General features: G+C 41.9%; 1 protein-coding gene across 1 annotated transcript in view; it reads left to right on the forward strand.

Annotated features, from left to right (window-relative positions):
• LOC129714818 (coiled-coil domain-containing protein 18-like) overlaps nt 1-16,225 on the forward strand; it is a 52,116-nt gene that overhangs the window by 11,330 nt on the left and 24,561 nt on the right. Inside the window, exons 8-12 of the mRNA XM_055664660.1 lie at nt 7,908-7,934; nt 9,029-9,064; nt 11,208-11,231; nt 12,736-12,762; nt 14,312-14,347. The gene's annotated coding sequence lies outside the window, so the exon portion shown is untranslated. The remainder of the gene's footprint in view (nt 1-7,907; nt 7,935-9,028; nt 9,065-11,207; nt 11,232-12,735; nt 12,763-14,311; nt 14,348-16,225) is intronic.

Below are 16,225 nucleotides of genomic sequence, written 5' to 3' on the forward strand. Positions count from 1 at the left end.
TCTGATAGTAATGTCCCTAACATTTACTCCCTTCAATGCCAGGATATACTTACGTGACAATCATTGTGTCATTCATAGAAACATAGAAACATAGAAAATAGGTGCAGGAGTAGGCCATTCGGCCCTTCGAGCCTGCACCGCCATTCAATATGCCCATGGCTGATCATCCAACTCAGTATCCTGTTCCTGCCTTCTTTCCATACCCCCTGATCCCTTTAGCCACAAGAGTCACATCTAACTGCCTCTTAAATATAGCCAATGAACTGGCCTCAACTACCTTCTGCGGCAGAGAATTCCAGAGATGCACCACTCTCTGTGTGAAAAACGTTGTCCTCATCTCGGTCCTAAAAGATTTCCCCCTTATCCTTAAACTATGACCCCTTGTTCTGGACTTCCCCAACATCGGGAACAATCTTCGTGCATCTAGCCTGTCCAACCCCTTAAGAATTTAGTAAGTTTCTTTAAGATCCACCCTCAATCTTCTAAATACTAGCGAGTACAAACCGAGTCTATCCAGTCTTTCTTCATATGAAAGTCCTGACATCGCAGGAATCAGTCTGGTGAACCTTCTCTGTACTCCCTTTATGGCAAGAATGTCTTTCCTCAGATTAGGAGACCAAAACTGTACGCAATACTCCAGGTGTGGTCTCACAAAGACCCTGTACAACTGCAGTAGAAACTCCCTGCTCCTACACTCAAATCCTTTTGTTATGGATGCTGACATACCATTCGCCTTCTTTACTGCCTGCTGCACTTGCATGCCTACTTTTAATGACTGGTGTACCATGACACCCATGTCTCGTTGCATCTCCCACTTTCCTAATCGGCCAACATTCAGATCGAGAACGATTCACATCGAGAACTATTAATTCAACAATTTCCAGGATTCTTTCAACGAATAAATATGTTTCTGAAGATTGTTCCCGATATTGGGGAAGTCCAGAACAAGGGGCCACAGTTTAAGCTTAAGGGGGAAATCTTTTAGGACCGAGATGAGATGTGGCCCTTGTGGCTAAAGTTATCAGGGGGTATGGAGAGAAGGCACGTACAGGATACTGAGTTGGATGATCAGCAGTACAGTAGGTTGTTAGTTCATCTCTACTACTAGTATAACTACGTAATAGAACCATATAACCATATAACAGTTACAGCACGGAAACAGGCCATCTCGGCCCTACAAGTCCGTGCCGAACAACTTTTTTTCCCTTAGTCCCACCTGCCTGCACTCATACCAGAACCTTCCATTCCCTTCTCATCCATATGCCTATCTAATTTATTTTTAAATGATATCAATGAACCTGCCTCCACCACTTCCATTGGAAGCTCATTCCACACCGCTACCACTCTCTGAGTAAAGATGTCCCCCCTCATATAACCAAATAACAATTACAGCACGGAAACAGGCCATCTCGACCCTTCTAGTCCGTGCCGAACGCGTATTCTCCCCTAGTCCCATATACCTGCGCTCAGCCCATAACCCTCCATTCCTGTCTGGTCCATATAACTATCCAATTTATTTTTAAATTATAAAAACGAACCCGCCTCCATCACCTTCACTGGAAGCTCATTCCACACAGCCACCACTCTCTGAGTAAAGAAGTTCCCCCTCATGTTACCCCGAAATTTCTGTCCCTTAATTCTCAAGTCATGTCCCCTTGTTTGCATCTTCCCTCCTCTCAGTGGGAAAAGCTTTTCCACGTCAACTCTGTATATCCCTCTCATCATTTTAAAGACCTCTATCAAGTCCCCCCCTTAACCTTCTGCGCTCCAAAGAATGAAACCCAGGCAACATTCTAGTAAATCTCCTCTGTACTCTCTCTATTTTGTTGACATCCTTCCTATAATTAGGCGACCAAAATTGTACCCCATACTCCAGAATTGGCCTCACCAATGCCTTGTACAATTTTAACATTACATCCCAACTTCTATACTCAATGCTCTGATTGCATGCCTACTTACCAGCACACCAAAAGCTTTCTTTACCACCCTATCTACATGAGATTCCACTTTCAGGGAACTGTGCACAGTTATTCCCAGATCCCTCTGTTCACCTGCATTCTTCAATTCCCTACCATTTACCATGTGCGTCCTATTTTGATTTGTCCTCCAAGATGTAGCACCTCACACTTATCAGCATTAAACTCCATCTGCCATCTTTCAGCCCACTCTTCCAACTGGCATAAATCTGTCTGTAGACTGAAACTCTACTTCATTACCCGCAACCCCACCTATCTTAGTATCATCTGCATACTTACTAATCCAATTTACCACACCATCATCCAGATCATTGATGTACATGACAAACAACAGTGGACCCAACACAGATCCCTGTGGCACCCCACTAGTCACTGGCCTCCAACCTGACAAACAACCATCCACCATTACTCTCTGGCATCTTCCATTCAACCACTGTTGAATCCATCTTGCTACTCCACCATTAATACCCAACCATTGAACCTTCTTAACCAACCTTCCATGAGGAACCTTGTCAAAGGCCTTACTGAAGTCCATATATACAACATCCACTGCTTTACCCTCATCAATTTCCCGAGTAACCTCTTCATAAAATTCAAGAAGATTAGTCAAACATGACCTTCCAGGCACAAATCCATGTTGACTGTTCCTAATCAGACCCTGTTTATCCAGATGCTTATATATATTATCTCTAAGTATCCTTTCCATTAATTTGACCACCACTGACGTCAAACTAACAGGTCTATAATTGCTAGGTTTACTCTTGGACCCCTTTTTAAACAATGGAACAACATGCGCAGTACGCCAATCCTCCGGCACTATTCCCATTTCTAATGACATTTGAAATATTTCTGTCATAGCCCCTGCTATTTCTACACTAACTTCCCTCAATGTCCTAGGGAATATCCTGTCCGGAACTGGAGACTTATCCACTTTTATATTTCTCAATAGTGTCAGTACTTCCTCCTCTTTGAATCTCATAGTTTCCATAGCTACTCTACTTGTTTCCCTTACCTCACATAATTCAATATCCTTCTCCTTGGTGAATACCGAAGAAAATAAATTGTTCAATATCTCCCCCATCTCTTTTGGCTCTGCAGATAGCTGTCCACTCTGACTCTCTAATGGACCAATTTTATCCCTCGTTATCCTTTTGCTATTAATATAGCTGTAGAAACCCTTTGGATTTACTTTCACCTTACTTGCCAAAGCAACCTCATATCGTCTTTTAGCTTTTCTAATTTCTTTCTTGAGATTCTTTATACTCCTCAAGCACCTCATTTACTCCATGCCGCCTATAATTATTGTAGATCTCCCTTTTTTTCCCGAACCAAGTGTCCAATTTCCCTTGAAAACCATGGCTCTTTCCTATTTTTACTATTTCCTTTCAACCGAACAGAGACATAAAGATTCTGTACTCTTAAAATTTCACCTTTAAATGTACTCAATTTCTCTTCTACATCCTTCCCATAAAACAAAATATCCAAATTCACTCCTTTTAAATCCTTTCGCATCTCATCAAAGTTAGCCTTTCTCCAATCAAAAATCTCAACCCTAGGTCCAGTTCTGACCCTCTCCATAATTATATTGAAACTAATGGTATTGTGATAATTGGACCCGAAGTGCTTCCCACCGCATACCTCCGCCACCTGGCCTGTCTCATTATCTAACAGGAGGTCCAGCACCGCCCCTTCTCTAGTAGGTACTTCTATGTATTGCTGCAAAAAACTAGCATGCACACATTTTACAAACTCCAACCCATCCAGCCCATTTACAGAATGTGTTTCCCAGTCTATGTGTGGAAAATTGAAATCTCCCACAATCACTACCTTGTGCTTACTACTAATATCTGCAATCTCCTTACATATTTTCTCTTCCAATTCTCGCTCCCCATTTGGCGGTCTATAATACACCCCTATAAGTGTTGCTACCCCTTTCCCATTTCTCAGTTCCACCCAAATAGCCTCCCTAGACGAGCCCTCTAATCTATCCTGCCAAAGCACTGCTGTAATATCTTCCCTGATAAGCAATGCAACACCTCCACCTCTTGCCCCTCCAATGCTATCACACCTGAAGCAACGAAATCCTGGAATATTGAGTTTCCAATCACAGCCCTCCTGCAACCATGTTTCACTGATCGCCACAACATCATACTTCCAGGTGTCAATCCAGGCTCTAAGTTCATCCACCTTTCTTACAATGCTCCTAGCATTAAAATATACACATTTAAGAAACCCACCCTCTCTTATTCTCTGTTTATTGTCATTTTCTTCTCTCTCCCCTACCTTTTGGGTCAGAGTGCTACCATTCTCTGCCTCCTGCCTCATGCCTCACACACTGACTGCTAGCTATTCCAATTTGAGTCCCTCCCCCCAACCATACTAGTTTAAAGTCTCCCCAGTAGCCTTTGCAAATCTCCCCGCCATGATATTGGTCCCCCTCTAGTTCAAGTGCAACCCGTCCTTTCTGTACAGGTCGCACCTTCCCCAAAAGAGGTCCCAATGATCCAGAAACTTGAATCCATACCCACTGCACCAGTCCCTCGTCCACTCATGTATCCTCCACTTCGCTCCATTTCTACTCTCACTGTCGCGTGGCACATGCAGTAATCCTGAGATTGTTACCTTTGCAGTCCTTATCTCTCTACCTAATTCCCTAAATTCTTCTTTCAGGACCTCTTCTCTTTTTTTTTACCTATGTCGTTGGTACCTATATGCACCATAACCTCAGGTTCCTCTCCCTCCCATTTCAGGATTTCTTAAACCCGTTCAGACACATCCCTGACCCTGGCTCCAGGGAGGCAAACTACCATCCGGGACTCCTGTCTGCGTCCACCGAATCGCCTATCCGACCCCCTGACTATACAGTCCCCTATTGCAATTGCCCTCCTCTTCTTTTCCTTACCCTTCTGAGCAACAGGACCGGTCTTTATGCCAGAGGCCCGGCCGCTGTCGCTGCCCCCTGTTAGGCTGTCTCCCCCACCCTTACTCAAACATGAGTACTTATTTTCAAGGTGTGCAGCCAGCGGGGTACTCACCAGTCCCTGCCTCTGCTCGTTGCCCTTCCTAACTGTGACCCCGTTTTCTGTCTCCCGTGGTCTTGGAGTGACCACCTCCCTGTAACTCCTTTCTATGACCTCCTCGCTCTCCCTGAGCAGACAGAGGTCATCGAGTTGCTATTCCAGGTTCCTAACACGGTCTCTTAGGAGCCCCATCTCGACGCACCTGGCGCAGATGTGGACGTCTGGAGGGCACTCCGACTCCATGACCTCCCACATCTTACATCCAGAACCGTAAACTGCCCTGGCCCTCATTCTCTCCCTTATCCGAATACAATAAAGCCTTACCCGGGATACAAGCCAATCAGCTGCTTCCTCTAGTCCAGTAACGGCTGCTTCCTTTAGTCCGTTCGACCAATCAGAGGCTTCCACCAGCACCCTTAATTTGAAGTGTGATTTGCGAATGGAACATTGCAGATTTTGGTTCCTCCTCCCTCACCAACGGCTCCTGGGCCTCTGTTGAAACAAGCCCCGCGATGGGTTTTTTAACTCACCACACGGGGTCGCTCCTCCCTCACCAACGGTTCCTGGGCCTCTCATGTTACCCCTAAACTTCTGTCCCTTAATTTTGAAGTCATGTCCTCTTGTTTGAATTTTCCCTATTCTCAAAGGGAAAAGCTTGTCCACATCAACTCTGTCTATCCCTCTCATCATTTAAAAGTCCTCTATCAAGTTCCCCGTTAACTTTCTGCGCTCCAGAGATTAAAGACCTAACTTATTCAACCTATCTCTGTAACTTAGTTGTTGAAACCCAGGCAACATTCTAGTAAATCTCCTCTGTACTCTCTCTATTTTGTTGACATCCTTCCTATAATTGGGCGACCAAAATTGTACACCATACTCCAGATTTGGTCTCACCAATGCCTTGTACAATTTCTTGTTTATAAAGGCTAGCATACCAAAAGCTTTCTTTACCACCCTATCTATATGAGATTCCACCTTCAAGGAACTACGCACGGTTATTCCCAGATCCCTCTATTCAACTGTATTCTTCAATTCCCTACCATTTACCATGTACGTCCTATTTTGATTTGTCCTGCCAAGGTGTAGCACCTCACATTTATCAGCATTAAACTCCATCTGCCATCTTTCAGCCCATTTTTCCAAATGGCCTAAATCACTCTGTAGACTTTGGAAATCCTCTTCATTATCCACAACACTCCCTATCTTGGTATCATATGCATACTTACTAATCCAATTTACCACACCTTCATCCAGATCATTGATGTACATGACAAACAACAAAGGACTCAACACAGATCCCTGAGGCACCCCACTAGTCACCTGCCTCCAACAAGATAAACAGCCATCCACCATTACCCTCTGGCTTCTCCCATTCAGCCATTGTTGAATCCATCTTGCTATTCCTGCATTTATACCCAACAGTTGAACCTTCTTAACCAACCTTCCATGAGGAACCTTGTCAAAGGCCTTACTAAAGTCCATATAGACAACATCCACTGCTTTCCCTCGTCAATTTCACTAGTAACATTTTCAAAAATTCAAGAAGATTAGTCAAACATGACCTTCCAGGCACAAATCCATCTTGACTGTTCCTAATCAGACCATGTTTATCCAGATGCTTATATATATTATCTCTAAGTATCTTTTCCATTAATTTGCCCACCACTGAAGTCAAACTAACAGGTCTATAATTACTAGGTTTACTCTTAGAACCCTTTTTGAACAATGGAACAACATGCGCAGTACGCCAATCCTCGGGGACTATTCCCGTTTCTAATGACATTTGAAATATTTCTGTCATAGCCCGGGCTATTTCTACACTAACTTCCCTCAATGTCCTAGGTAATATCCTGTCAGGACCTGGAGACTTATCCACTTTTAGATTTTTCAAAAGTGTCAGTACTTCTTTTACTTTGAACCTCATAGTATCCATAGCGACTCTACTAGTTTCCCTTACCTCATATAATTCAATATCCTTCTCCTTGGTGAATACCGAAGAAAAAAAAAGTTCAATATCTCCCCCATCTCTTTTGGCTCTGCAGATAGCTGTCCACTCTGTCTCTCCAATGGACCAATTTTATCCCTCGTTATCCTTTTGCTATTAATATAGCTGCAGAAACCCTTTGGATTTACTTTCACCTTACTTGCCAAAGCAACCTCATATCTTCTTTTAGCTTGTCTAATTTCTTTCTTAAGATTCTTTTTACATTCCTTATACTCCTCAAGCACCTCATTTACTTCATGATGCCAATAATTGTTGTAGATCTCCCTCTTTTTCCGAAACATAGAAACATAGAAAAATATGTGCACGAATAGGCCATTCGGCCCTTCGAGCCTGCACCGTCATTCAATATGATCATGGCTGATCATCCAACTCAGTATCCAGTACCTGCCTTCTATCCATACCCCTGATCCCCTTAGCCACAAGGGCCACATCTAACTCCCTCTTAAATATAGCCAATGAACTGGCATCAACTACCTTCTGTGGCAGAGAATTCCAGAGATTCACCACTCTCTGTGTGAATTTTTTTCTCTCGTCTCGGTCCTAAAAGACGCCCACGTTATCTTTAAACTGTGACCCCTTGTTCTGGACTTCCCCAACATCGGGAACAATCTTCCTGCATCTAGCCTGTCCAACACCTTAAGAATTGTGTAGGTCTCTATAAGATCCCCCTCAATCTTCTAAATTATAGCGAGTACAAGCCGAGTCTATCCAGTCTGTCTTCATATGAAAGTCCTGCCATCCCAGGAGTCAGTGTGGTGAACCTTCTCTGTACACCCTCTATGGCAATGTAGGAAATTGGTGTTAATATAAAGTGTACAGTAAGATGGAGTTAGCGATGCTATATTACTGTCATTGGTTTACATGCAATAACCAATCTACATAAACTATCATATATTTCCCAAACAGATAGACTCCTGAGGCAAAAAGATGATGGTAAGCGTGTGATCTTATTTTACTTGCTACCAGCAATGTTTTGTTTTATCGTAAACCCGTAAAATGGTTCCTTTTCAGAGACCCATTTGCTGCTGATTTTTAGATGAATTGTAACGTTCTTTTATTCTCTGTTCTTGTGGATTTTTCATGCTAAAATACTATGTACCAGTCCCCTCGAAATATATTGCGTCTATACGTTTTCGTTTTTACGGTAACACACTCACTTAGTATGTGAAGTATAGTCCAGTAGAGTTATAACACTGGCAGCTACCTAACTGCGCAAAAATTGTATTTTCATTCCGTGAAGAAAAATAATCGACTTCTCCTATATATTGACATGTCAATCATCAGCAAAGCGAGGAAAGTTGCCATGAATACATTTCTAAAAATGAAGACACTTTTATCATTGGCGAATTATGTTTCGGCATGAACATTCAAATATAATCCCTCGTCAAGGCCTTTAATTAAACAAAACTCAATTCACTGGATGCCACCAAGCGAAGGCTATCGTTATAATGTGAGCGAATGACCGAGTGCAATATTACGCATCTCTGGTCAAAGTGCAATCAAATGGCATCCAGGTGCAAGGAATGAATAGGCAGAAATAAAATAATCTTGGAATCGGTGAACATTTATCTCAGCCCCAGAAAAAAAAACATACTCTTTGCTTGTTGAACGGCGGCCTCTGAGCCGGGATGTTCCCTGTGAACGGCGGGAACGTAAGCCTGTTGAAGTGATGCCGGCATCGCTACCTTGTGCCCCTTTTGATAACTCCATCTTCAATTGTGAGTTCGTAACTTAGTGCAGACGTTCACGTTACATTTGACCTCTCAAAGTGGAGCACCTCACACACTCGGATTAAACTACCTAATCAACTTCTCCTCGAATGCCTGTTTCAAACCTTTATCCCACTGCATCCCTCGATACCCGTCTTAACTGTCCGCCCCTCCGCCAATTGTTGTGCCGTCTGCATACCCACAAGTCCAACTTCCAAGTCGGTTGTGTACACACGACAAAAATACAGTAATCTCAACATTGATGGATGAAGAACTCCCCTGCCTAAAACTAACTTGTACTTTACATTTTCTTTTCAGAAATACTTGAGTTAAAAAAACTCCTTAAAGAAGCAGGTGAGAGCTTTACTTTAAACTATTAGTTTCATAAATTTCAGCTGTATTGCCACTTACCAGCTCCTACAGAAGACAATTGCTTCTTTCCTCCGAATGGCAGTGATTCTATGAAAAAATAGCAATGTTCTAATCGTTTCCCCAGCTCGAATCAATTATCTACTATCGCGTTTGCCCGGCCTTTCTCGATGCCGCACTATAATTGCAGTGACAGAAACTGACAACGCATGTCAGCAGTTAGATACAACAGATGGTAGATGCTGACAACGTGACTCGGATGCGTGGCAGGTTGGCTTAGATACGCAACTGCTTTCATCGAAACATAAACAGAGAAAATAGGTACATTCTGACCTTCGAGCCAGCACCGCCATTCAATATGATCATGGTTCATCATCCAGAATCAGGACAATGTTCCTACTCTCTCCCCATATCCCTTGATTCCGTTAGTCCCAAGAGCTATATCTAAATCTCCCTTTAATACACCCAATGAATTGGCCTCCACTGCCCTCTGTGGCAGAGAATTCCACAGGTTCACAACCCTCTGGTTGAAATAAGTTTTTCCTCGTCTCAGTCCTGAACAGGCCTTATCCTTATTCTGAAAATGTGACACCTGGTTCTGGACTAGCCAAACATGGGGAATATTTTTCCTTCGTCGAGCCTGTCTAATCCCTTAATAATGTTATATGTTTCTATCAGATTCCCGCTCATCCTTCAAAATTCCAGTGACTACAAGCCCAGTCGATCCTTTCATTCATCATATGTCAGTCCCGCCACCCCAGGAATTGACCCAGTGAACCTACGCTGCACTCCCTCAATAACAAGTCTGTCCTCATTCAAATTAGGATAGATAAACTGCACACAATACTCCAGCTGGGGTCTCACCTGGGCCCTGTATAACATCAGCAGCACCTTCTGGCCCCTATACTCAAAACCTCTCGCAATGAATGCCAATAATTAGCTTTATTCAGTGCCGGTTGTCAGATGCTTAGGGGCAGTTGTTTTGAAGCGACGGGTGAGTGGGGGAAATTACAAGCGTTCGTGTTGTTAAGTAAATGTAAACTAATTAAGTGAAACACTATTGTGTTCGCAAATCATAGCGTAAAAACTGCCAATTAAGTAAATATTTGCGTTCCTGTACTATCTCAATTAACTGAACGGTCCAAGGGAGAGGGGTAGAATTCTGTCACCAGCAGCAGACATTGTTGAGGCAGCGAAGATATTTAGGCTGTAGCGTCCCGCTTTACATCTGACTCTCAGTAGAAAATTGTTGGGTTTGGCAATTAGAAGGAAGTGACTGGTGTACATTACAGAATTGTGGCCTGCATGGCAGTGTGGAGCCCGTCTTGATCAGTAAAACGGCGACATACAGGTTACTCGCTCTATTCTCTCCTGTCATGTTGTTCTATTTTTGGAACGAACAAAAGAAAACGAAAAACTAGATTGATCCCTGGGATGGCGGGACTGTCATACGATGAAAGATTGAAAAGACTAGGCTTGTATTAACTGGAGCTTAGAATGATGAAGGGGGATCTTATAGAAACATATACAATTATAAAATGACTGGACAAGCTAGATGCAGGAAAAATGTTCCCAATGTTGGGCGAGTCCAGAACCAGGGGCCACACTTAGATTAAAGGGGAGGTCATTTAAGACTGAGGTGAGAAAACACTTTTTCACCCAGAGAGTTGTGAATTTATGAAATTCCCTGCCACAGAGGGCAGTGGAGGCCAAATCACTGGATGGATTTAAGAGAAAGTTAGATAGAGCTCTAGAGACTAGTGGAGTCAAGGGATATGGGGAGAAGGCAGGCACGGGTTATTGATAGGGAATGATCAGCCATGATCACAATGAATAGCGGTGCTAACTCCAAGGGCCGAATGGCCTCCTCCTACACCTATTCTCTATGTTTCTATGTTTCTAAAAACACAGCCAATTATTTGCAATTTTTGCCAGACGGTTCCAATAAATGCCAAGTAATTGTGATCCTCGGTATTCAATGCGGTTCCGGGAAAATGCCATTAACAGACGCCGATAATGTCACAATCAACAGGTAAAACGTGCATGGGAGCTCAGCCATGAAATTAAGTTTTATTTGTGTCAGAATCCACTGCAGAAATGTATTGATCGTTGCCATTATTTTTTTTAGAAGCGAAAGTCTGCGTAACAGATGGTAAGCTAAATAATGTTTGTAAATGATTACCCTAAATTTTACATTTACCATAATGATTAAGGGTCCGTGTTGAACTACTTCTTCCAAGTTATTGGAGGCGAGATTGGGACTTATCTTTTAATGCTTTAAATTCGTTACAGTCATTCAATATTCGACACACCAGTTAAAATTACTTGAGATAATTTTAAAGCAAGTATGTTTAATAAAGTTGTTAGCATAATGATTAAAAATGTATAATTTGCGGTAAGTCACAAAGACGATGAATAGCATTTACAAACAAAATATTGTTTTGTTGCTCCAGTCTAACCAGAAAAATGGGCAACCCAATTTAACATACGGTCATCAATGCAAGACGTTGAAATTGCAGGATGGGTTTGGCGTGGTATCCTGCAATGCATTTGAGTTCCGGTGTTGACATGGTTATTTGTGCTTGCACCATTATTTGTTAGTTTGGAATATCTGCCGCCAACGCAATCTTGTAAACAACACCATCCAGAAATTAATAGTTGATCTGTCATATGTGCTCCATTGGTATGCAAAATGACAGTGGTAGTTTGCTGTTTACCACTAATTAACGCATTCACTCCCTTGTTGATGAATGTACAACTATCGTGTTTATTTATGTATGACGCATTAATTATGTAGTATTTAAATTATAGTGCAACTGAATAACTAATGCAAATCACCTACCTCATATGAATCATTATAGCACGTGGCATTACCCAAAGAAATATAGCTAACAAATACGTAAACTTAATTTACAATGTTATAATAAAATTATCAGTGTGGAAACATGACGTTCGGCCCAACTGGCGCACACCGGCCAACATGTCCCAGCTGCACTAGGCCCACCTGCCTGCCCTTGGTCCATATCCCAACAAACATGACCTATCCATGTCCCTGTGTATCCTTTTTCTTAAACGATGGGATAGTCCCAGCCTCATCTACATCCTCTGGCAGCTTGTTCCAAACACGCACCACCCTTTGTGTGAAAAAGGTACCGCTCAGATTCCTGTTAAACCCATGTCCTCTGGTGCTCGATTGTGTGCATCTACCCGTTCAATTCATCTCATGATGTTGTACATCTCTATAAAATCACCCTCATCTTCCAGCGCTCCAAGGAATAGAGATCCAGCCTACTCAACCTCTCCCATAAGCCCACTCCCTACAGTCCTGGCAACATCCTCGTAAACATTTCAACCTTGACAATGTCTGTTTCAACATGGTGTCCTGAACTGAACACAATATTCTAAATGCGGTCTCACCAACGTCTTATACACAACTGCAACATGACCTCACATCTTCTATACTCAATACTCTGACTGATGAAACCTTTTGTGCCAAAACCCCTTTTGACCATCTTATCGACCTGCTATTCGACCTTCAAGGACCCGTGCACCTGCACTCCTGCATCACTCTGCTCCACAACACGCCCCAACGGCCTACCTTTGTATATCCTGCCCTTGTTAGGCTTCACAATTGTATTCTCTTTTTATAATTGCAGAAGAACAGCAGAAACATAAAGACAAAGGTAATTTAAACAGTTTGTTTATATATATTTTCCTGCTGTCCTTATGAACATTACCCGCAAAATGGGCAGATAAATGTTTTATATTTCATTTTATTATTTATTTCGAAAAGAATAAAATAATAAAAAGCAAGTGTGAAACAGCATATAAAAAACAAAATAAGAATATTTATAAAGTGTCATAAACATTATCTATAAATAAATGAAATCGTATGTGTCCGAAAAGGAGCAGGAAGAAGCCAAAGCTTATTAATTCCCATCCCTTATTCAACTGCTTGTAATTATCTTATACAAATTTAGCAGCTATATGTACACCATATGTACACCAGCCACTATATGTACACCATATGTACACCAGCCACTATATGTACACCAAATTATTTACATTTATACACTGATCAAATATTTACAAAGCCATACAAAAAAAAGAAAAGAAAAACCCCTCATATACTATACAGCATCTTAGTCATATATACAACCCATCACTCCATAATCACCGTTCCCAATACAATCGGTATAACAAATATCCCACTTACAATCACCTATCCTCATCCCAATATCCAAGTGTTTTTGTACATCTTTTTAAACGGAATTATGCTTGTGTTAAGTTTTATCTCCTGTTCCAGACCATTCCACAAATTAACACCACAGATTGCTATGCACATACTTTTATGTGAGCTCATTGTTTTCGTAAAATCTATTTATCCATGTTTCGGTGTAAAACGTAATAAGGTTCCCCTGAAATTTGACCAGGATTGGAATCCGACAACAGGGCGATTCGGTGCAAATCAGTGCAGAGCAGAAGTGATTAGAATTAGCTCTTTCAATGCCACAACTATATTAATGACAGAAGTTACATCGGTAGCGGACGGCAGAAGTGTTCCGGCCCGAAACGTTACGGATCCATGTGATCTGAGAATGCTTCCTGCAACATGTTGTGTATTTCCTTGGTAAAGCAGCATTTTCCTATATCACCGGCAGGATCAACTCTCCGCCATTTACTGCTACTTTATCATACTGCTTTCTAATTTTTGCAAGCCACGTTCCCTGATTGGTGCTCTCTTTATAATCGGAGCTGTTTTCTCCCTCTTACATTTAGCCTGAACTGACTCTCTGAACAATTGTTCTGCAACATTCTGCCACCAATCCTGGTTAAGTTACTGCCACGATGCCGTGATAATTCTGAGATGGTTAATATTAATTTTCACTGCTTCCCTTGTTTTGTTTTTTTTTTCTTCGAATGCTGCATGTATTGAGATAACTACCCCCTGATTTTTGTGTTTACTGCAGCCAACAATGCCTCAACTCCAATTGTAATTATGTTTGTATGATTGCATATTCTGTCACTTTCTTCAAGAATTTCCTTACCGAAATGTCCATTAGCGATTCTCCTAACAGCTATGATGCTAAGAATGGAAACAATAGAAGCAGTCTGTACAACCGTGATGTTGAGTTAAAAACTGGACTACTATTTCTCGAAAAATTGGATTACGGCATTGGATTTTAGTGTCACGAAGAGTTAATTATGTGGGTGTATCTGATTGTTTTGCAGACAAAGAATTACTAGAAGCCTTCAAGAAGGATGTTGGTGAGAATGTAGGAAAAGTTACATGACATATCAGAGGAAATCATCGAAAACATATTGTCCATCCCGAATGTCATTCAACAGACTTGTTACACTGCTGAAATAATGTTAAGGGCAAATGCAAACATAGAAACTAACTTTTGCATTAATATAAATGGACATAAATGCAGCAGCTATTTGTACCGGGAATATGTTTATCGAGAAAGCCTTGGTGTTATGATCAAAGGGAGTATGAAACCTTCTTGCTTTTTCATTTTAAAACGTGTTCTCCTACTGTATTTACAAATCCACCTTTGATCAACACCGCACTATATATTGAGCAGGCGGACTGTTGACATGTAGGTGGATTAAACCAGCGCAAAATGTTGGATCCATCGATAGACAGAGACAAGCAGATATGCAGAGATAGAAGAAGATATCTGGATTCATAAATGTTGGACATAACACGGCAACAGGGAGTGCCGAAATTAACCGAATACGATTGTATCAGTTGAGATTGTTACAGAGTCGACGTTCAATATACATTTGGATCAAACCTTCGCATGATTGATTTCATTCAAATGGATTCATTTCATGAATATTCCTGTGGATGGGCCCTCGGTTAGGCTTCAGCTGATTTTTTCTGGAACACCATGACTCTTAACTGTGGCTCTTTCGTCATTTAATAACTGGATCGCTTCAATTTTAATTTCTGCAATACTCTCAACAACAAATTATTTTGTTGTATCAAAGAAAGAGATTAGTTAAAACAAATGTAGGTCCCTTGCAGTCAGAAACAGGTGAGTTGATCATGGGGAACAAGGATATGGCGGACCAATTGAATAACTACTTTGGTTCCGTCTTCACTAAGGGAGACATAAATAATTTGCCGGAAATAGCAGGGGACCGCGGGTCAAAGGAGTTGGAGGAATTGAGTGAAATCCAGGTTAGCCGGGAAGTGGTGTTGGGTAAATTGAATGGATTAAAGGCCGATAAATCCCCAGGGCCAGATAGGCTGCATCCCAGAGTACTTAAGGAAGTAGCTCCAGGAATAGTGGATGCATTAGTAATAATCTTTCAAAACTCTTTAGATTCTGGAGTAGTTCCTGAGGATTGGCGGGTAGCAAACGTAATCCCACTTTTTAAGAAGGGAGAGAGAAAACAGAGAATTACAGACCAGTTAGTCTAACATCGGTAGTGGGGAAACTGTTAGAGTCAGTTATTAAAGATGGGATAGCAGCACATTTGGAAAGTGGTGAAATCATTGGACAACGTCAGCATGGATTTACGAAAGGTAAATCATGTCTGACGAATCTTATAGATTTTTTCGAGGATGTAACTAGTAGCGTGGATAGGGGAGAACCAGTGGATGTGGTGTATCTGGACTTCCAGAAGCCTTTCGACAAGGTCCCACGTAAGAGATTAGTATACAAACTTAAAGTACACGGCATTGGGGGTTCAGTATTGATGTGGATAGAGACCTGGCTGGCAAACAGGAAGCAAAGAGTAGGAGTAAACGGGTCCTTTTCACAATAGCAGGGAGTGACTAGTGGGGTACCGCAAGGCTCAGTGCTGGGACCCCAGCTATTTACAATATATATTAATGATCTGGATGAGGGAATTGAAGGCAATATCTCCAAGTTTGCGGATGACACTAAGCTGGGGGGCAGTGTTAGCTGTGAGGAGGATGCTAGGATACTGCACGGTGACTGGGATAGGCTGGGTGAGTGGGCAAATGTTTGGCAGATGCAGTATAATGTGGATAAATGTGAGGTTATCCATTTTGGTGGCAAAAACAGGAAAGCAGACTATTATCTAAATGGTGGCCGACTAGGAAAAGGGGAGATGCAGCGAGACCTGGATGTCATGGTACACCAGTCATTGAAAGTAGGCATGCAGGTG

The sequence above is a fragment of the Leucoraja erinacea genome, chromosome 42 (assembly GCF_028641065.1).
Source record: "Leucoraja erinacea ecotype New England chromosome 42, Leri_hhj_1, whole genome shotgun sequence".
Taxonomy (NCBI): Eukaryota; Metazoa; Chordata; class Chondrichthyes; order Rajiformes; family Rajidae; genus Leucoraja; species Leucoraja erinaceus.